This window comes from Scyliorhinus torazame, chromosome 5, assembly GCF_047496885.1.
Source record: "Scyliorhinus torazame isolate Kashiwa2021f chromosome 5, sScyTor2.1, whole genome shotgun sequence".
In the NCBI taxonomy this organism is placed as follows: Eukaryota; Metazoa; Chordata; class Chondrichthyes; order Carcharhiniformes; family Scyliorhinidae; genus Scyliorhinus; species Scyliorhinus torazame.
Window position 1 is genome coordinate 303028023 of NC_092711.1, and position 21890 is coordinate 303049912.

Below are 21890 nucleotides of genomic sequence, written 5' to 3' on the forward strand. Positions count from 1 at the left end.
CCTGTTGTCCCTGCAATGGACTTTGTTGACCTTCCGGACACCCTGCATCCTCCTTACTCGACTGTCGCCCGGCCCGTTCCTCAGCCGCTGGATCCTGACCCACCCTTGAGGCGGCCAACCCGAATTCGTCGCTCAACCCGAATTCGTCGCCCACCTGAGAGACTTAATTTATGAACCTTTTCATATTGGACTCACTGACTTGCTCTGACATACTGCCATACTTTTTGCCATACTGTTTAAGATTTTGTTATTGTTTGTTAATGACATTGGTTTCATTTTTGGTGTAACATAGTTAGTTTCTGCACCTGGCACCTTCCTGTGTATATAGTATAGCCCCATGTACATATTGTTGTAAATATTGCACACACATGATTAGATGCACTCACCACACTTCTTTATTTATTATCATGTAGGCACATATTCTTTGCAAAAAGGGGGGATGTCATGATATTTAGATCAGCATGTCATGGTGCAATCAAACACACACTGATGGACATGCAGTAGGACCAACCAACACACACACAACATCGCAGCCAATCACCAGTGAGAGCACACGCACTATAAAAACAGGGGACACGACAGTTCCCGCGCATTCCAGCAGCAGCCAGCTCAGAGCACCGAGCTCAGAGCCTGCCACTCAGACATTCACCATGTGCTGAGCGCCTCACCCAGATAGTAATAGGACAGGGTCCACAGATTAACTGGTAATGCACGTACCCAAGTTAGCAGTGTGCTGTTACAGTTAAGTAGTAAATAAAATTGAGTTACACCATCTCCAGCCGCGTTGGATCGTTTGTACACCAGAACACCCAACACGACAAGTGTGTGGATCGTACAGACCTATCTCTCTCTTAAATACTGATGCAGTAGCAAAGGCTCTGGTGAGGCACCTGGAGAGCTGCCTGCCAGAAGTGATCGCTGAAGATCAGACTGGGATTGTCAAGGGCAGACAGCTAACAGCGAACATCAGTCGCCTGCTAAATGTAATAATGACCCCATCCGGGGAGAAGACACTGGAAGTAATTGTATCCCTGGACGCTGAGAAACCTTCGATCGAGTAGAATGGTGGTGCCATCATGGAGCTGCGTGAACGGTTTGGGTTTGGAGCAGGGTTCAACGCGTGGATGAAGCTCCTGCACAGCGCTCCTACAGCGAGCGTACGGCCGAACGCCACCAGCTCCGGATACTTTCGGCTGCACAGGTGAACAAGGCAGAGTTACTCGCGATCCCCGCTGCTGTTTGCACTGGCCACCAAACCACTGCCCCACCAAACCACTGCCCATCACCCTCCAGAGATTATCATAGAATTTACAGTGCAGAAGGAAGCCATTCGGCCCATTGAGTCTCCACCGGCTCTTGGAAAGAGCACCCTACCCAAGGTCAACACCTCCACTCCATCCCCATAACCCAGTAACCCCACCCAACACTATGGGCAATTTTGGACACTCAGGGCAATTTAGCATGGCCAATCCACCTAACCTGCACATCTTTGGACTGTGGGAGGAAACCGGAGCACCCGGAGGAAACCCACGCAGACACGGGGAGGATGTGCAGACTCCGCACAGACAGTGGCCCAAGCCGGAATCGAACCTGGGACCCTGGAGCCGTGAAGCAATTGTGCTATCCACAATGCTACCGTGCTGCCCCGATCACACCGGCAGAGTGGTGGACGGGCATTCAGAGAGGGGGCAGAAAGCATAGAGTCTCCCTCTATGCAGATGGCCTGCTCCTCTATGTGTTGAACGCCCTGGCCAGCGAGGGAAAGGTAACAGGACTCCTCAGGGAGTTTGGCGGATTCTCAGGTTACAACTCAACTGGGAAAGATCGGAATCTTCCCGGTGAATCCTGGAGAGGGAGGAGTGGAGCTGCAAAAACTACCGTTTAAAGTGACCCAAACAAAGTTCAGGTACCTGGGGATCCAGGTGGCCCACACCTGGACAAGGGCCCATAAATGGAACCTCTACGAAAGACCATCTTACAGCGAGGGCAACGCATGGGAGGCCTGGCCTTACTGAACCTACTGTTCTACCACTGGGCGGCAAACGCGGAGAGGGTAAGAGGGTTAAGGCAGTGTTTTTCAAACTTTTTTCTGCCGACCCAGTTTGGCAAAATTGCCGCCTCTCACGACCCACGCCACGTTATGGATTCAATAGACAATAGATTCTCCAGTTACTTTTTAAAACATCACGTTCATTGTTCGCACTTCTGTATTATTAAATATAAAAAATTGTAAATTAAAATATATTTTCTATTTTTATTGGTATTTGGAGATCTGAATAACTTGTAATAAAAATCTCTGGACAGATCAGTGAGCAGAACCTTTGATCGCAGAGTCCTGAGGCGTTTGAAGGGGGAATGAGGCAATTGTTTGATACATGCTTGGATTTGGGGCTGATGGGGAAGTAAGGAGACTCATCATTGATCACAAAGTCAATCTCACTGAGAGAGCTGATGTGTTGTATATGTTGGGTTAACACGGACTGCAACTCGATGCAGTATCACTTGAAAACAGGCTTCCAACACTGTAGATGGTTCAACACTGCTTTATTGAACTTGCCGAGGAATGTACATAGTTCGCTGTGGGTCGACACTCTATTAATCTAAGCTTGCTAACCTTGGTCTGGCTTGCCCAGACTTGCTCTGTGCCATGTGTAGTAGGTGCTGACTGTACATTGTACCCTGACTGTTGCTACAGCTATCACCAGTACGAAGAGACTGAGCCTGCCTGCCTTGTGTGTTTTATACTGGTAATGTACCCTGTAGTGTCCTGCCTGGTGATTGGTTGTTCTGTATTCTGTGTGGTGATTGGTTCCTGTGTGTGTCCATCACTGCCTGTCTGTATCTCATTATGAACATGAGTGCATATTATGACAAGAGCGACTGATCTCAGAAAGTGAGCGGAGAGTGGTTCCCCATTTTAAATATATATCAAACCCCTTATGCACTCACAGCACAACTTTAAACATAGATCTGATTGACAAGGTTAAGAGTAACAGAAATTCAACAGACATCAACAAGATTAACTGTCGCAAAAATTGAACCGACACTGACGATGTTAATGGTAACAGAAATTCAAGATTCATTGACAATGGTAACAATGGCAGACATTAATCATGCATCCGATTCAGAACGTTAACCCTGAAATCGGTCTCTTTGTGTGATCATTGACTCTGTTCTTCCTATGATGTGCACTTGAACAGATGTCTTTCCCCACTGACTGATGGTTGGAGTTCCCACCTGGAGCCTCGAGTGGCTCTCATACCTGGCCGAGTTCCTGCAACTAGACAAGATAACATTTTCGATAAAGAGAGATTCCACGACACGTCGAAGAAGTTCAAAAACCTCTTTACATTCCTATTCACAGACAGCATGGTGACACAATGGTTAGCACTGCTGCCTCACTCAACCGAGGACCCGGGTTCGATCCTGGTCCCGGGTCACTGTCCGTGTGGAGTTTGCACATTATCCCCATGTCTGCGTGGGTCTCACCCCCACAACCCAAAGATGTGCAGAGTAGGTGGATTGGCTACGCTAAATTGCCCCTTAATTGGGAAAAAAATTATTGGGTACTCTAAATTTTTTTTTAATGCGGCCATTTTCACAACCAGCAACTAACGGGGGGGCCAGCAACTGATGGTGGGGAAGAGGTAGTTGATAGGAAGGGAGGAAGGGGAGGGGATAAGAAGGGGAGGATAGGAAGGGGGGCAGGGAACGTCACCTGGATAAAAGGAAGCCTGCATACAGCAGAGAAGGACCAGGGAGGGAGGCCATTCACAGGAGGGGACTCAGTTCGCTCCCACACCGGCCAGACCGGGAGAATGGACCTGTCTAATCTCCTGAGAACTCGAGGGGGGAACAGGATTTCCCTCCCCAGCAAAATGGATGTAAATGTAATTAGGGGCAGCACGGTGGTGCAGTGGTTAGCACTGGGACTACGGCGCTGAGGACCCGGGTTCGATCCCGGTTCTGGGTCACTGTCCATGTGGAGTTTGCACATTCTCCCCGTGTTTGCGTGGGTCTCACTCCCACAACCCAAAGATGTGCAGGTTAGGTGGATTGGCCACGCTAAATTATCCCTTAGTTGGAAAAAAAATAATTGGGTACTCTAAATTTTAAAGAAAAGTAACTGTAATTAGAAATTCTGAACGATGTATAGAGCCCTGGCAATAGTTGTAAATACATATGTAAAGCTGTGTGTAACTCGTATCACTAAATGTTAAGAGTCCCGATAAGAACACTTCGAAAAACTATAAGATACACACTGATGTAAACAGAGGAGGGAAAAGATAGAACTGGGACCATTGTCACAGACATGGGGACAGCCTGTGATCCCTGTGTAGATTTGTTACGGTGTTGATTATTGTTGTTGTTTCTGTTCTACAAAGTTTGGGTATTAAGTGCAAAATGCCAATAAAAATATTTTTTTAAAAAATAAAATGTTGTATCCTAAGCCTCCTGAGAAGGGCCTTCGGAGTTTTCACTATTTCAAAGGTGCTATATAAGTACAAGTTGTTCCCTGGACCCAGTGGGGGTGAATAAGGTGTTTAAGGACTTTTACAGCAAATTATATGTCGGAACCCCCGGCGGGGGTTTTTGGGTCAGTTGAGATTTCCGAGGGTAGGTGAGGATCTGGTGGAAGGGCTGGGAGCCCCAATTGAAATTGAGGAAATAATCGAGGGGCTGGAGGGCATGCAGTCGGGCAAGGCCCTGGGGCCTGACGGCTACCCGGTGGAATTCTATAAGATGTTTTCAGAGATATTAAGCCCACTGCTGGTGAGGACATTTAATGAAGCAAGAGAGAAGGGAGTCCTCCCCCCAACAATGTCACAGGCCTCGATTTCATTGATCCTGAAACGGGAGAAGGATCCGGAGCAATGCGGATCATACAGGCCAATTTGTCTACTGAATGTGGACGCCCAACTGCTGACTAAGCTACTGGCCACAAGAATCGCGGATTGTGTCCCGGGGTTGATAGGGGAAGACCAGACAGGATTTGTAAAGGGCAGGCAACTCAAGGCCAATGTTCGAAGGCTTTTAAGTGTTATTATGATGCCCTCAGAAGGAGGGGAGACAGAGGTGGTGGTAGCGATGGATGCGGAGAAGGCTTTTGATCGGGTGGAGTGGGATTACCTGTGGGAGGCACTGGGAAGGTTTGGGTTTGGTGAGGGTTTCACTGACTGGGTGCGGTTGCTCTATCAGGCACCAGTAGAGAGTGTGCGTATGAACCGGCTCAGGTCGGGGTATTTTGAACTGCACATGGGACGAGGCAAGGGAACCCCCTCTCCCCATTACTGTTTGCTCTGGCCATAGAGCCATTGGCCATGGCGGTAAGAGCCTCTGGGAACTGGAAAGGGTTGGTTCGGTGGGGGGGGTTGGAGCACCGGGTCTCACTTTACGCAGGTGACCTACTCTTGTATATTTCAGACCCGTTGGCAGGGATGGGGGAGGTTGTGTGGATCCTCGGGGAATTTGGTCATTTTTCGGGGTATAAATTGAACATGGGGAAAAGCGAGATGTTTGCGATCCAGGCAAGAGGACAGGAGAAGAGACTGGGAGAGCTGCCGCTTAGAATGGTAAGGAAGAGCTTTCGGTATCTGGGAATCCAGGTGGCCCGGGAATACTGCACAAGTTAAACCTATCCCGGCTGGTAGAACAAACGAAAGAGGACTTTAAGAGATGGGACATGCTCCCGCTATCACTTACGGGGAGGGTACAGACTGTGGAAATGACGGTCCTCCCCAGATTTCTGTTTGTGTTTCAGTGCCTCCCCATCTTCATCCTAAGGGCCTTTCTCAAGCGGGTGAATAAGATTATTGTGGGCTTTATGTGGGCGGGTAAAACCCCGCGGGTGAAGAAAGTGTTGCTGGAGCGCAGTCGGTGGGAGGGTGTGTTGGCACAGCCGAACCTTTGCAATCACTACTGTGCGGCTAATATAGCCATGATTAGGAAGTGGAGGAGGGGTCGGTGTGGGAGCGGATGGAGGTGGCGCATGTAAAGACACCAGTTTGGGAGCACTCATAACGGCACCTCTTCCATTCTCGCTGGCCCGATACTCCACATGTCCGGTGGTGGTGGCGGCTCTGAGAATCTGGGGGCAGTGGAGGAGATAGAGAGTGGAGGGAGCATCGGTTTGGACCCCGATTTATAATAACCATCGGTTTGTACCTGGTAGGCTGGATGGTGGGTTCCGGAGATGGCAAAGGGCAGGAATTAGGAGGATGGGGTATCTATTTATAGATGGGAGCTTCCCCAGCTTGAAAGCCTTGGAGGATTAATTTGAATTGGCAGCACGGAACGGGTTTAGGTATTTGCAGGTGCGAGACTTCCTGAGAAAGCAGGTTCCGGCCTTTCTGCTACTGCCACCCCAGGGGATACAGGATAGAGTAGTCTCCAGTACCTGGGTGGGAGATGGGAAGGTATCAGATATTTACCAGGAACTTTTGGATGCGGAGGAAACTCCGGTGAAGGAACTTAAGGGCAAGTGGGAGGACGAGCTAGGAGAGATAGAGGCGGGTCTGTGGGTGGATCCCTAAGCAGGGTTAATATATCCTCAACATGTGCCAGGCTTAGCCTGGTACAATTCAAGGTAGTCCACCGGGCACACATGACGCTGGCCCGGATGAGCAAGTTTTTTGGGGTGCAAGGTGCGCGGGAAGCCCAGCAAATCATGTCCACATGTTTTGGACATGCCCGAAGCTTAGAGGGTTTTGGCAGGTTTCGCTAAGGCAATGTCCACGGTATTGAAAACACGGGTGGTGCCGAGTCCGGAGGTGGCGATCTTTGGAGTGTTGGAAGATCCGGGAGTTCAGGGGCCGAAAGAGGCTGACGTCTTGGCCATTGCCTCCCTGGCAGGCCGGAGACGGATCTTGCTAATGTGGAGGGACTCGAAGCCCCCGAGTGTAGAGACCTGGGTTAGGGACATGGCTGGGTTTCTCATCTGGAGAAAATAAAGTTCGCCTTAAGAGGGTCAATGGTCGGGTTCACCCGGAGGTGGCAGCCGTTCGTCGACTTTCTCGGGGAAAATTAAAATGTCAGCAGAAGCAGTATTCCAAAGGGGGAGAAGGCCAGATTGTTGTTTTATGGTTGGGGTATGTGAAGATTGTGATGGGGATGGAAATGTTTATTGTACCATGTTTATGTCGTTGTTATTATTATAAAAACTTGCAAATACCCTAATAAAAATATTTTAACAAAATAAATAAATACAAGTTGTTCTTGGTAGCAGTCGCTGAATAGGAGCTGACCTCAGTGAGTGAAGGCAGCACTCGTGTTGCGCAATCGACGGCCATTAACCGGTCCCAGTCCGGCTTTCAACAAGTAACTTGAGAGCCCTTGAACGAGGAGGGGGAGAATAATCTGTCAGGTTTACAACGCTTGATCATCTCATTGATATCAACTTGACAAACTAGATCTAACCATTGAGGGGACAATTAGCCGGGTGAAGTAGACTCTTTGGTCTGCCTGAAACTTGCTGGTTCCCTAGTGCAAGGAGACTGGACATTCCAACGTTCTTCTGGAAGTACATGCTGAGGACACACAAAAGGCTCAATGGCCTAAAGCCCTCCTGCCATAGTACACTGAGGTGCTGGAAACCAGTGTAAACTCTCTCCGGCTGCATGCATCAGAAAATGTATTAAAAGAACTATAAATCATAAATACAACTTGCATTGTGAGCGCAGTGAGGGACATCAGGGTGATATACACTGTGTTAAACTAAATTGGCCTGTTATGCTCTTTACGTAAATCGCACTTGAATTGTAATGAAAAATATCCTCTATGGATAAAGTATCTTGGGAAGAATAATCCTTTCATTGAAAGGTTTATTCTCACACAAATGAATCAATACAAGACCAATACTTTCTTATCCTCACTTTCAGCACATGTTCATTAGTTATTCAGAAGTCCACAGTGCATGCCTGCAGGCCTGGAAGAGTAACAATGGGCCAGGTTTCTCTTACAACAACAACCACTTGCATTTGTAAAACGTCTTTAATTTTTTTTTCATTTAGAGTACCCAATTCTTTTTTTTTTCCAATTACGGGGCAATTTAGTGTGGCCAACCACCTACCCTGCATATCTTTGGGAGTGGGGGTGAGACCCATGCAGGCACGGGGAGAAACTCCATACAGACTGTGACCCGGGGCCGGGGTCGAACCTGGGTCCTTGGCGCCGTGAGGCAGCCGTGCTAACCACTACATCACCATGCTGCCCCGCAAAAGACCAGACTTAGTTGTGGGATTGGGTCTTGGCTCCAGTGCAGATCTGACTGAATGTTGCACAGTCAGAGGTGCCATTTTTTGGGTGAGCTGTTAAACTGAGGCCCTATTTGCTCTTTCAGGTGGATGTAGAAAGTCCCTGGCACTAATTCAAAGAGGAGCAAGGGAGTTGATACACAATCAATACTCTTGAGTCCATGTGGAGTCCTATCGATTCAGCTTTAATCAGATAGAACTGTACCCAGCAGCGAAGTTACAGAAGTGAAGGCTGCTGGGACGGCATTGGTTCTTATACCCCGCCTCTCAGGGCGGGGCTATGTACATTGCCCAATGGTAGACCCCGCAGTCTAGCCAATGGTCATTCCTCTCTCTGGTACCGCAATACCTGGTATTACCATATTCACCCCCTGTTAAAAAAGAGCCAGCGGGGTGATGGCCAGTATTACTGTCGCCTTTTCATGGTAGGACCAGGTATTGCAGGTACCATGCTATCGAGGGTTGCGGAGAAAGTTCTTGCGTTGTTAATTTTCTTCATGGTGCTGCAATCAGACGATCGGGCGGCCTGGTCGTCCTACTGGAGCGTCTAAGTTTCGGCGGCGATCCTGGTGAGGGCCCCGGCGGTAGTGACTCCGGGAACGTGGTGTCTTCCTCCCAGGCAGTTTCGTCACCCCTAGGCGGCGCTGTAAGGTCGAAAAATGGGCAGGAAGAAGGGGTGCCTGTAGGGGGCGTCGGTGCCTGCTCGGCTCTGGGTCGGGTTGGATACCGCGTTCACCGCGCGGGCGAGGCAGACCGCGGCATAGTGGCCTTTCTTGCCGCACCCTTTGCAGGTGACGGTGCGGGCCGGGCAACGCGCGCGCGGGTGATTCGCCTGGCTGCAGAAGAAGCAGTGTTGGCCGGCGGCGGTAGCGGGGCGCCTTGCTGCACAGGCCTGCGGAGTTAGCGGGTAAATCTGGGGGTTAAGCGGGTAAGTCTGGGGGGCTGCCGCGGCGGGGTGCCACGCAGCCCAGGGGGGCGCGGTGCGCGCGGGTGTGTACACAAGGGCGTTTTTGTACGCCACATCCATGGATCCTGCCAGGGCCCGGGCCTCAGTGAGGCCCAGCGTGTCCATTTCGAGTAGCCTTCGGCGAATGTCGGGGGAGATCATACCTGCCACGAAAGCGTCTCAAATTAAAAGTTCGGAGTGCTCGTTCACCGTCACCGCTGGGCAGCCGCAGTTTTGGCCCAGCACGATCAGTGCCCGGTAGAAATCTTCTAGCATCTCATCTGGGCTCTGCTGTCTCGTTGCCAGCAGGTGACAGGCGTAGACCTGATTAAGTGGACGAATGTAGTGTCCTTCCAGTAGTTCCATGGCTTTATCATAGTTCGCCGCCCCTTCGATCAGGGGGTAGATCGCCGGGCTGACCCGCGAGCGTAGGAGGTGTATTTTCTGCCTTTCCGTGGGGGTGTCGGCAGCCGTATTGAGGTAGCTCTGGAAGCATGCCTGCCAATGCTTAAAAATCGCGGCAGAGTTTTCTGCGTGAGGGCTGAGCTGAAGGCACGCCGGCTTGATGCGGAGATCCATCCTTCAAAGTACTTATCTGATTAAATTGATACACAATCAATACTCTTGAGTCCACGTGGAGTCATATTGATTCAGCTTTAATCAGATAGAACTGTACACAGCAGCGAAGTTACAGAAGTGAAGGCTGCTGGGACGGCATTGGTTCTTATACCCTGCCTCTCAGGGCGGGGCTATGTACATTGCCCAATGGTAGACCTCGCGGTCTAGCCAATGGTCATTCCTCTCTCTGGTACCGCAATACCTGGTATTACCGCAGGAGTTCTCCCTGGTGTCCTGCCCAATGTTTATCCCTCAATCAACATCACTAAGAGAGATTATCTGTTCATTATCACAACTCTGTTTGTCGATCTTATTGTGTGCTTTGCACCAATGACTGCACTTCAGAAGAAGTACTCCATTTGCTGCAAAGCACTTTGGAGCAGCCTGGAGGCCGGAAATATATAAATGTATGTTCTTTGTTTAACTTTGGATACAATCGTGATTTTAATATGGAGCATTTCAATCAGATTGATTGATTGATCAAATTTCTCCACCCAGAGAGTGGTGAGCTTGTGGAATTCATTACCACAGGAAGTAGTTGAGTCCGAAACATTGTATGGTTTCAAGAAGCAGATAGATATAGCACTTAGGGCAAAGGGGATCAAAGGATATGGGGGGAAAGTGGGATTAGGCCATGATCGTAATGAATGGCGGAGCGGGCTTGAAGGGTCGAATGGCCTCCTCCTGCTCTTATTATTTCTATGTTTTCTATGTTTCTATTGAGTAAAAGAAGATATCCACATCCATAAGATGTTCATTAGCAACAAAATAAGTTGACCTTTAGTTTACTCACCCTGTTCAGTTCAGAGATTTTGACCCGGTCCTTATCTTTTCAGTTAGCCACATACTTGCTGACTATTTTCAGCATCTGTTTTATTTTTATTTCAAATTTTCAGCTGTTGTTCTTTATTTTTAATTAATTTCTATGTGGTGCTCATTGCTAACAGCATTTCTGTGGCCTCTTGTTGACCCCAGATAAACAAGCGATGGTAATGGGTTCTGACAGCTATCAGTGATTTGCAGTTCAATGCTCACATCTCCCCCATGGACCACCTCGCTTTCAGGCAGCTGACGGATATCCTCAGTGTCAAATTGCAGACTACGTTATTTTGTCTGCCCGATTTTCCGAATTCCACACAATGTCAGAATGTGCAGAATTATCTTAATATATATATGAATGAATTATCGTAGGACAGATTTGCTGCCTCACTAATTCTGGATGTAAACTGTGTTAATGGAAAGTGGGCTACCAGCATTGCTAGGTGACAGCATTAAAGGCAGAAGGATTTAAAGTGCCCCACTGCCCAAGCAATATCTTTGGAAAGAATCCATAACAAAAGACAAAATAATCAAACTTGCAGTTGTGCAGTGCCTTCCATGACTACAGTACGTCCCAATGAAGTACTTTTGTAGGATCAAAGCAGTCAATTTGTGCTTCAGAAACTCTGCCATCCTCCAATTCTGCCCTCTTGCATATCCCCGATTCTCATTGCCCCATCATTGTTGGCCATGCCTTCAGCAGCAGCTCCGGAATTCCCTCCCTGAACCTTGCAGCCTCCCTCCAAGTTAAGATTAAACCTACCTCCTTTGAGCAAGCCTTTGCATCTATCCTAATATCCCATTTTTTGTCTCAGTGCCAGTTTTTGTTTGGTTGCACTCCTGTGGAGTACCTTGGGGTATTTTATGGCATTAAAGACACGATATGGGCAGCACGGTGGCGCAGTGGTTAGCACTGCTGCCTCACGGCGCCGAGGTCCCAGGTTCGATCCCGGCTCTGGGTCACTGTCCGTGTGGAGTTTGCACATTCTCCCCGTGTTTGCATGGGTTTCGCCTCCACAATCCAAAGATGTGCATGGTAGGTGGATTGGCCACGCTAAATTGCCCCTTAATTGGAAAAAGTGAATTGCGTACACTAAATTTATAAATAAATAAAAAAAGATCCTGGAATGCCAAGGCCAGACATAGTTCCCCAACAGCAACAACTGGCATTTATAAATACCTTTAATGGTAATAATGTTACTCCTTCCTGCTAGTTCCAAACTGGCCAGCTTTATTTATACAGGGAGTCTGCTCATGATTTCTCCGCCCCCCTCATTGGGGAAGCTCATACTCCCACAGGATTGTGGGATTGTCATTAGTCCCCAGCCAATGGTAAGCAGGCAGGTTATAACACTTTGCCCAACCATAGAATACCTACAGGGCAGGAGGCCATTTGACCTCATTGAGTCTGTGCCGACCCTCTGAAAGAGCATCCCACCAGGGCCCAATCCCCCACCCTTTCCTTGTAACCCCACCTCGGGGCAACTTAGCGTGGCCAATCCACCTAACCTGCACATCGTTGGACTGTGGGAGGAAACCGGAGCACCCGGAGGAAAGACACGCACACACGGGAAGAACGTGCAGACTCCACAGTCACCCGAGGTCGGAATCAAACCCGGATCTCTGGCGTTGCAAGGCCGCAGTGCTAACCACTGTGCCACTGCCCTGCAAAGTGCCATGGGGAAAAGTGTCCTGTCAAAGTGACAATTCCACAGAGGTGAACCTTGTCAGAAAGCTCATAAAACTAATTGCAAGAGGTGGTCAGGGGTACAGTGAGTGGACAGCATCCCATCCTCATTCAGTAACCCGGTGTGAACATTTCTGGCATGGATCATCGGAGAGCAATTAGACACTGGAACTTGTCAATTTTCTCCTCTATAATCTAGAGGTGCTCAGTACAAATTGTAATAACAATAATAATAATCTTTATCGGTGTCACAAGTAGGCTTACATTAACACTGCAATGAAGTTACTGTGAAAAGCCCCAGTTGCCACACTCCGGCGCCTATTCGGGTACACTGAGGGAGAATTCAGAATGTCCAATTCACCTAACAGCACGTCTTTCGGGACTTGTGGGAAGAAACCAGGGTACCCGGAGGCAACCCACGCAGACACGGGGAGAACGTGCAGACTCCGCACAGACAGTGTCCCAAGCCGGGAATCGAACCTGGGACCCTGGCGCTGTGAAGAAGCAGTGCTAACCACTGTGCAACCGTGTATCACTGCTATTGCAGCCACATCTGAGTTTATCACACATTGGGGATTGACCTCCCTGTTCAGTATAACTGAGACAAATTGCTGAGCCATCAAGGAAAACCCAAACCATATTGATTAAACAGCAATTCCTGCTGAAGAACCAGCCTATTGTAAGAACCCCTGGGAGTGTGGAAGCATATTCGATTGTCAGGTTATTTAAAGATAAATAATTAATTAAAGAAAGAACTTGCATTTATATACTGCCTTTCAATGACCTCGGGAAATTTGAAAAAGATTTACAGTGGAGGAAGTAATTTGGAATTGTTGTTTTGCAAGCATATTTTGGACCTAATATGTGAACAGCAGCGTTATAAACTATCAGGCCCTGGGGCACTGTCCGTGTGGAGTTTGCACATTCTCCCCATGTCTGCGTGGGTTTCACCCCCACAACCCAAAGATGTGCAGGTTAGGTGGATTGGCCACGCTAAATTGCCACTAATTTGGAAAAAATATAATAATTGGGTACTCTAAATTTTTTTTTTTAAAAATAAACTATCAGGCAACCTATTCTGAGCAATGTTGGTTCAGGGATAAATGTTGTTCAGGACACCTCGCCTGTTCTCCTTCGAATCGAGCCACAGCATGCTTCACACCAAACCCGAGAGGCAAAGAAGTATTTTTTAAAAATTTATTCAAGGGATGTGAGTTCTGCTGGTTAGGCCGGCATTTATTGCCCATCCCTAATTGCCCTTGAGAAGGGGGTGGTAGGGCAGCACAGTGACGCAGTGGTTATGACTCCAACAAGCAGAGAGCCTTCTTTCTCCTTGTTTCCCATTGACTCCAGTTTAGCTAGGGCTCTTTGATGCCATGCTCGATCCAATGCTGACTTGATGTCAAGGGCAGTCACTCTCACCTCACCTCTGAAGTTCAGCTCGTTTGTCCAAAGCTGAAATGAGGTCAATAACTGAGTGGCACTGGTGGAACCCAAACTGAATGGCAGTGAGCAGGTTACTGCAAGCGCTGCTTCACAGCACTGTTGATAATCCTTTCCACCACTTTGCTGAGGATCGAGAATAAACTGATGAGACAGTAATTGACTGAGTTGGATATGTCCTTTCTGCTTTTTGTGAACGGCAAGTTCTGGAACACAAGTCTTCAGTGCAATTGCCGGAATATTGTCAGGGTCTTTCAAGTATCCAGTGTCTTCAGCTGTTTCTTTAAAAAAAAAAAATTTTTTTTTTTTTTAAAAAGAGTAGCCAATTATTTTTCTTTTCCAATTACGGGGCAATTTAGTGTGGTCTGTCCACCTAATCAGCACATCTTTGGGTTGTGGGGGTGAAATCCACGCAGACATGAGGAGAATGTGCGAACTCCACACGGACAGTGACCCAGAGCCGGGATTTGAACCCGGGTCCTCAGCGCCGCAGTCCCAGTGCTAACCACTGCGCCACATGCCGCCCTTTCTTCAGCTGTTTCTTGATATAACGTGGATTGAATCGAATTGGCTGAAGTATAGAATCTGTGATGCCGGGGGCCTCCAGAGCCATGAAAATGGATCCTCCTCTGGGCACCTCTGGCTGAAGGTTGTTGCAAATGCTTTCAGCCTTGTCTTTTGCATTGGTGTGCTGGGCTCATCTGTTATTGAGGATGGGGATATTTGTGGAGCCTCCTCCCCCAGTGAGTTGTTTAATTGTCCACCACATTCATGACTGAATATGGCAGGACTACAGAGCTTAGATCTGATCTATTGGTTGTGGAATTGCTTAACTCTGTCTGTCTTAGAGTCATAGAGGTCGACAGCACAGAAAAGGACTTTCAGCCCACCGCATCTATGCCGGTCAAAAAAAACCACCTAATTATTCTAATCTCATTTTTCAGCACTTGGCCGATAGTCTGGTATGCCTTGGCATCGTATGTGCACATCTTAAATGTTATGAGGGTCTCAGCCTCTACTCCCCTTTTAAGCAGCGGGTTCCAGATTCCCACCACCCTCAGGGTGCGACCAAGTGGAAAAGTTTCTTTCTGTCTACTCTATTTATACCCCTCATAATTTTACACATCTCAATCATGTCCCCCCCCCCCCCTCAATCTCCTCTGCTCTAAGGAAAACGACCCAAGTCTCTTCATAACTAAAACTCTCCAGCCCAGGAACATCCTGGTAAATCTCTTCTACACCTTTTCCATTACTATCACACCTGTCCTCTAATATGGATCCAGAAATGCACACAATATTCTAGTTGTGGCCTAACCAACGTTTTATACAGTTCCAATGTAACCCCCAAGCTCTTAAACTCTATGCCTCGTCTAATAAAGACACGTATACCATATGCCTTCTGAACCATTTTATCCACCTTAAGGGACCGGTGTACATGCACACTAAAATCTCTCTGATCCTTGGTGTTTCCCTGGGTCCTGCCAGTCATCATGTATTTCCTTGCCTCGTTTGCCCTGCCCAAATGCAGCACTCACACTTCTCCAGATTGAAGTCCATTTGCCATTGATCAGTCCATCTGGCCAGCCTATCTAAATCCTCCTGTCCGTATCATCCACGGACTTACTGATCAACCCTCCTAAATCATTTATATAAACCACAAACTGCAAGGGCCCCAACACTGAATAAGGGCTATCATCCAGTCCTCCCCTGTGGCCAGAGAGGAATTAAAAATTATTGTCAATGCCCTTACTATTTCCTCTCTTTCCTCACTCAACAGCCTGGGATACTCTGGTGATTTATCGACTTTTAGCCAGACTGCTCACAACCTCCTCTCTGCCAAATTCAGAAAGAATTATCACAATCCTTCGCCCTGATTTCTATACCCACATTGACCATCTCACTAGTGACACAAAGTATAGAACACTACCCACATCCTCCAGCTCCACACACAAATTGCCACTGTGGTCCTTAATGGGCCCTACTCCTTCCCTTGTTGTCCTTTTACCCTGAATGTACTTGTAAAACAACTTAGGATTTTCCTTTACTTCACCTGCCAGTATCCTTTCATGTCCCCTTTATATTCTCCGAAGTTCCTTTTTATTTCCCTCTCGCACTTCCGATACTCCTCTCAGGCTTCTGCAGTTTACAGCTCACGAAATCTGCCATATGAAAATGAAAAATGAAAATCGCTTATTGTCACAAGTAGGCTTCAAATGAAGTTACTGGGAAAAGCCCCTAGTCGCCACATTCCAGCGCCTGTTTGGGGAGGCTGTTACGGTATGCCTCCCTTTTTCTCTTTACCCAATGTCGTATCTTGCTCGATATCCAGGGTTAGAATCATAGAATTTACAGTGCAGAAGGAGGCCATTCAGCCCATCAAGTCTGCACCGGCCCTTGGAAAGAACACCCTACTTAAGCCCACACCTCCACCCTATTCCCGCAACCCCACCTAACCTGGACACTAAGGGCAATATAGAATTGCCAATCCACCTAACCTGCACATCTTTGGACTGTGAGAGGAAACCGGAGCACCCGGAGTAAACCCACGCAGACACGGGGAGAACGTGCAGACTCCGCACAGGTAGTGACCCAAGTCAGGAATCTTTTTTTTTAATAAACATTTTATTGAGGTATTTTGGGTTTTACAACAACAAAATAAACAATGTACATGAATCTATAAACATAGTGCAAAAGCCTGCTTCCTCCCTTACAGGTCCCACCTTCATTAACCCCCTACTCTAAGCTAAACTAAACCCCCCCCCCTTCTGCTGACGGTTAATTCTCCCTAAAGAATTGACGAACGGTTGCCACCTCCGGGTGAGCCCTAACATTGACCCTCTCATGACAAACTTGATTTTCTCCAAACAGAGAGTGCTAGCCATGTCAGATAGCCAGGTCTCCGACTTCGGGAGCTTTGAGTCCCTCCAAGCTAATACTATCCGTCTCCGGGCTACCAGGGAAGCAAAGGCCAGAATGTCTGCCTCTTTCTCCTCCTGGATTCCCGGGTCTTCTGACACCCCGTAAACTGCCACCTCTGGACCCAGCGCCACCCTTGTTTTTAACACCGTGGGCATGACGTCCGCAAACTCCTGCCAAAATCCCCTGGGCACGACATCTGCAAACCCCTGCCAAAATCCCCTAAGCTTTGGACATGTCCAGAACATGTGGACATGGTTCGCTGGTCCTCCCGCACACTTTGCACACCTGTCTTCCACCCCAAATAATCTGCTCATTCGGGCCACTGTCATGTGAGCCTGGTGAACGACTTTGAATTGTATCAGGCTGAGCCTGGCACATGTTGTGAACGCGTTGACTCTACTCAACGCGTCCGCCCATAGACCATCCTCTATCTCTCCTCCCAACTCCTCTTCCCACTTGCGCTTCAGCTCCTCAGTCTGCGTCTCCTCTGACCCCATAGGTTCCTTGTAAATGTCCGAAACCCTCCCTTCTCCCACCCAAGCTCTGGAAGCTACCCTGTCCTGTATGCCCCTTGGCGGTAGGAGCGGGAAGGTTGAAACCTGTCTACGTAAGAAGTCCCGCACCTGTGGGTACCTGATTTTGTTTCCCCTCGCCAATCCAAACTTCTCCTCCAGCGCCCTCAAACTCAGAAACCTCCCCTCTATAAACGTATCCCCCCATCCTCTCAATCCCTGCTCTCTGCCATCTCCAAAAACCCCCGTCCATACATCCCGGGGCAAACCGGTGATTATTACAGATTGGAGAACAAACCGATGCACCCTCTGCTCCCACATGTCACCTTCATTGCCCCCAGACTCTCAAGGTTGCCACCACTACAGGGCTGGTGGAGTACCGTGCCGGTGGGAACGGCAGAGGCGCCATTACCAACGCCCCAAGCTGGTGCCCTTGCATGAAGCCACCTCCATACGCTCCCATGCCAACCCTCCCCCCACCGCCCACTTCCTGATCATGGCTATATTCGCCGCCCAATAGTAGTTACTAAAGTTTGGCAGCTCCGCTCTCCTCCCCCCGGCTCCGCTCAAGCATCACCTTCCTTACTCGTGGGATCTTGCCCACCCATACAAAGCCAGTGATCACTCTGTTGACCCATTTAAAAAACAACAGTATAATAAAGATGGCGAGACACTGAAACACAAACAGGAATTTCGGGAGGACCGTCTGCAGGGCAGCACGGTGGCTCAGTGAGTAGCACTGCTGCCTCATGGCGCCGAGGTCCCAGGTTCGATCCCGGCTCAGGGTCACTGTCCGTGTGGAGTTTGCACATTCTCCCTGTATTTGCGTGGACTTCACCCCCACAACCTAAAGATGTGCAGGCTAGGTGGATTGGCCACGCTAAATTGTCCCTTAATTGGAATAAATGAATTGGGTATTCTAAATTTTTTTATTTTTTTAAAATCTTCACCGTCTGCACCCTCCCAGCCAGTGACAACGGGAGCGGGCCCCACCTCCGACAATCGTCCTTCATTTGGTCTACTAGTCGGGCCAGATTTAGTTTGTGCAGCCGTTCCCATTCCCGCGCCACTTGGATGCCTAGATACCTAAAGCTCCCCTGTACTACTCTAAACGGCAGCTCCCCCAATCGCCTCTCCTGTCCCCTCGCCTGGACCGCAAACATCTCACTTTTCCCCATATTTAGTTTATACCCCAAAAACCGGCCAAATTCCCCCAGAATCCTCATGATTTCTTCCATCCCCTCTATTGGGTCCGATACATACAGGAGCAGGTCGTCTGCGTAAAGCAAGACTCTGTGCTCGCCCCCCCCTCCCCCCTCCCCCCCCCCCCCCCCCCCCCCCCCCCCCACCGGACCAGCCCCTTGAAGCTCTCAGTGCAATTGCCAGCGGCTCTATGGCTAACGCGAACAACAATGGGGAGAGGGGGCATCCCTGTCTCGCCCCGATGCAGCCTGAAATAGTCCGATGTTGTCCTATTTGTCCGTACGTTCGCTACAGGAGCCTGATACAGCAACCTGACACAGTCAATAAGGCCATGCCCAAATCCAAACCGTCCCAGCACTTCCCACAGGTATTCCCATTCTACTCGATCAAAGGCCTTCTCTGCGTCCATTGCGACCACTACCTCCACCTCCCTACCTTGCGGTGGCATCATGATCACGTTTAATAGCCTTCTTATATTGGCCACCAACTGCCTACCTTTAACAAACCCTGTCTGGTCCTCCCCAATAACGTCCGGAACACAATCCTCGATCCTGGAGGACAACATTTTGGCCAGCAGTTTGGCGTCCACATTCAATAGGGATATCGGCCTGTAGGACCCTCACAGCTCCGGGTTCTTGTCCCGCTTCCGAATCAGCGAAATCGTGGCCTGTGACATCGTCGGCAGCATCCCTCCCTCCCTTGCCTCATTGAACATCCTCATCATCACCAGCCCCAATATCCCAGAGAACCTTTTCTAGAACTCCACTGGGTACCTGTCCGGCCCCAGGGCTTTACCCGACTGCATGGCTTTCTGACCCTGCTCTATCTCTTTCAACCCGATCGGGGCCCCCAGCCCTTCTACCAGCTCCCCGTCCACCTTCAGGAAGTTCAGCCCCCCTCAGAAGTGCCTCATCCCCTCCGGCCCTTTGGGGGTTCCGACCTGTACAGACTACTATAAAACTCCTCAAACGCCTTATTCACCCCTGCTGAGTCTCCCACCGTCTCCATCCTTTACTTTCCCTATCTCCCTGGCTGCCTCCCTCTTCCTGAGCTGCTGTGCAAGCATTCTGCTGACCTTCTCTCCATGCTCATATATTGCCCCCCTTGCCTTTCTCAGCTGCTCCACCGCCCTCCCTGTGGTTAACAAGCTGAACGCCACCTGTAGCCTCCGCCGTTCCCTTAAAAGCCCTGCCTCCAGGGTCTCCGCGTACCTCCTATCGATCTGTAGTATCTCCTTGATCAGTCGGTCCGTCTTTGCCCTGTCTACCTTCTCCCTGTGGGCCCGTATCGAGATCAGCTACCCTCTAAACACCGCCTTCAATGCTTCCCAGACCGTCGCTGCCGAAATTTCCCCCGTGTCGTTGACTTCCAGGTAGTTCTGAACACATTTCCTCAGCCGCTCGCACGCCCCTTCGTCAGCTAGAAGTCCCACGTCTAACCTCCAGTGCGGGCGCTGGTTACTGTCTTTACTAACCTGCAGGTGAAATGAAATGAAAATGAAAATCGCTTATTATCACGGGTAGGCTTCAATGAAGTTACTGTGAAAAGCCCCTAGTCGCCACATTCCGGCGCCTGTTCAGGGAGGCTGGTACGGGAATTGAACCGTGCTGCTGGCCTGCCTTGGTCTGCTTTAAAAGCCAGCGATTTAGCCCAGTGAGCTAAACCAGCCCCTGTGCAGAGCATGGTCTGAGATTGTGATCACCGAGTACCCCGTGTCCACCACCCCTGCCAGTAAAGCCCTGCTCAGAATAAATCAATCAATCCGGGAGTACACTTTATGCACCTGTGAGTAGAAGGAGAACTCCTTCACCCTCGGCTGCCCAAACCTCCATGGATCCACTCCCCCCATCAGCTCCATGAACCCTCTTAGTTCCTTTGCCATTGCTGGCACCCTGCCCGTTTTTGAGCTTGACCGGTCTAAGCCAGGGTCCATAACTGTATTGAAGTCCCTTTCCATGACCAACCTGTGCGAGTCCAGGTCCGGTATCGTCCCCAGCATCCTCTTTATGAAATCCACATCGTCCCAATTTGGTGCATACACATTTACTAATACCACCTGCACCCCCTCCAATTTCCCACTGACAATAATGTACCGGCCTCCCACATCCGAAACTATTCTACCCGCCTCAAACACCACCCGCTTGTTGATCAGGATCGCGACCCCTCTAGTCTTCGAGTCTAGTCCCGAGTGAAAGACCTGACCGACCCAAGCTTTTCTCAATCTAATCTGGTCAGATACTCTAAGGTGCGTCTCCTGCAGCATTACCACGTCCGCTTTCAGGCCTCGCAAATGCACAAACACGCGTGCCCTCTTGACCGGCCAGTTGAGCCCTCGTACATTCCAGGTAATCAGCCTAGTTGGGGGACTCATTTCCTCCACCTTCGCCGATCAGCCATCCCCTTTCTCCGCGCCTCCACCGGCCCGCCCCCAGGCAGCCTCTGCCTCCGATCTCCTCTCTGTCCCTCAGTCACAGTCCCTCCCTTGCCAGCAGAACATTTTCCCCCCCTCTACCCCCTAGTAACAGCACAATGTAAATTGACCCCTTTGATAAGCCTAACATCTGCTCACCCCCCACTACACTTTCTTGAGCTAGCTGCCCAGCTAGCTTGGTGGCCCCCATCCCTGGCGCCAAAAATTCTCCCACCTATTGTTCCCTCCCCCCCGCTCATACATACATATTCCAATGACAAACAATCCCAAAACAATTGCCCGACAGAAAAATAGGGAAAAAAACGCTAAACAAAGAAAAGATCAAGCAAGAGATCCAACTTCTAAACAAACACACCTCCATCACCCAACAGTGCAAATGTAAACTTTAACTGACTCAGCTCTGCAACTGGCCCCAAATCAATACAGAAGGCATTACAAATAGCGTCCACAAATCGAAAAACGAGAAAATGTTTTAAACATGAACATTGCAGCAAAGTTCAAAAATTCTCAGTCCACCACCAGTCCTTTCCTTTTCGCGAAGTCCAGCGCTTCCTCAGGCGACACAAAATAAAAGTGTTGTTTTATGTGGGTTTCATACGTGACCCAGAGGCAGGCCGGATACAGCAGTTCGAACTTCACTTTTTTCTTAAAAAGGGTCGACCTGATCTGGTTAAAGCCCACTCTTCTCCTGGCCACCTCCGCACTCAGGTCCTGATAGAGCCGCAGGATGCTGTTGTCCCATTTACAGCTCCATGTCTGTTTGGCCCACTGTAAAATGCGCTCCTTATCCAAGTACCTGTGGAATCTCACCACCATTGCCCTCGGGGGGGTCTCCCATTCGCAGCTTCCTCGCGAGTGCTCTGTGAGCCCTGTGTACCTCCAAGGGTCGGGAGAATTCTCCATCCCCCAGCAGCTTCTCGAACATGTCCGCTATGTTGCCCCAGCAACCTCTCCTTTGGACCCCTCCGGGAGCCCGACTGTTCTGAAGTTCTGCCGGCGGGACCTACTCTCTAGGTCCTCCACCTTCTCCAGGAGCCTTTCCAAAGGTGAATCTAACCCG

The 21890-nt window shown here is 49.4% G+C and overlaps 1 long non-coding RNA gene across 1 annotated transcript; it reads right to left on the bottom strand.

Moving 5' to 3' along the window:
* Nucleotides 1-2527: 2527 nt before the first annotated feature.
* Nucleotides 2528-19825, bottom strand: LOC140422807 (uncharacterized). The gene is made up of 2 exons (XR_011947617.1): nt 19611-19825; nt 2528-3280 (listed from the first exon to the last, which is right to left on the bottom strand). It is a non-coding gene; the product is annotated as an uncharacterized lncRNA (long non-coding RNA).
* Between the last annotated feature and the right edge of the window lie 2065 nt (nt 19826-21890).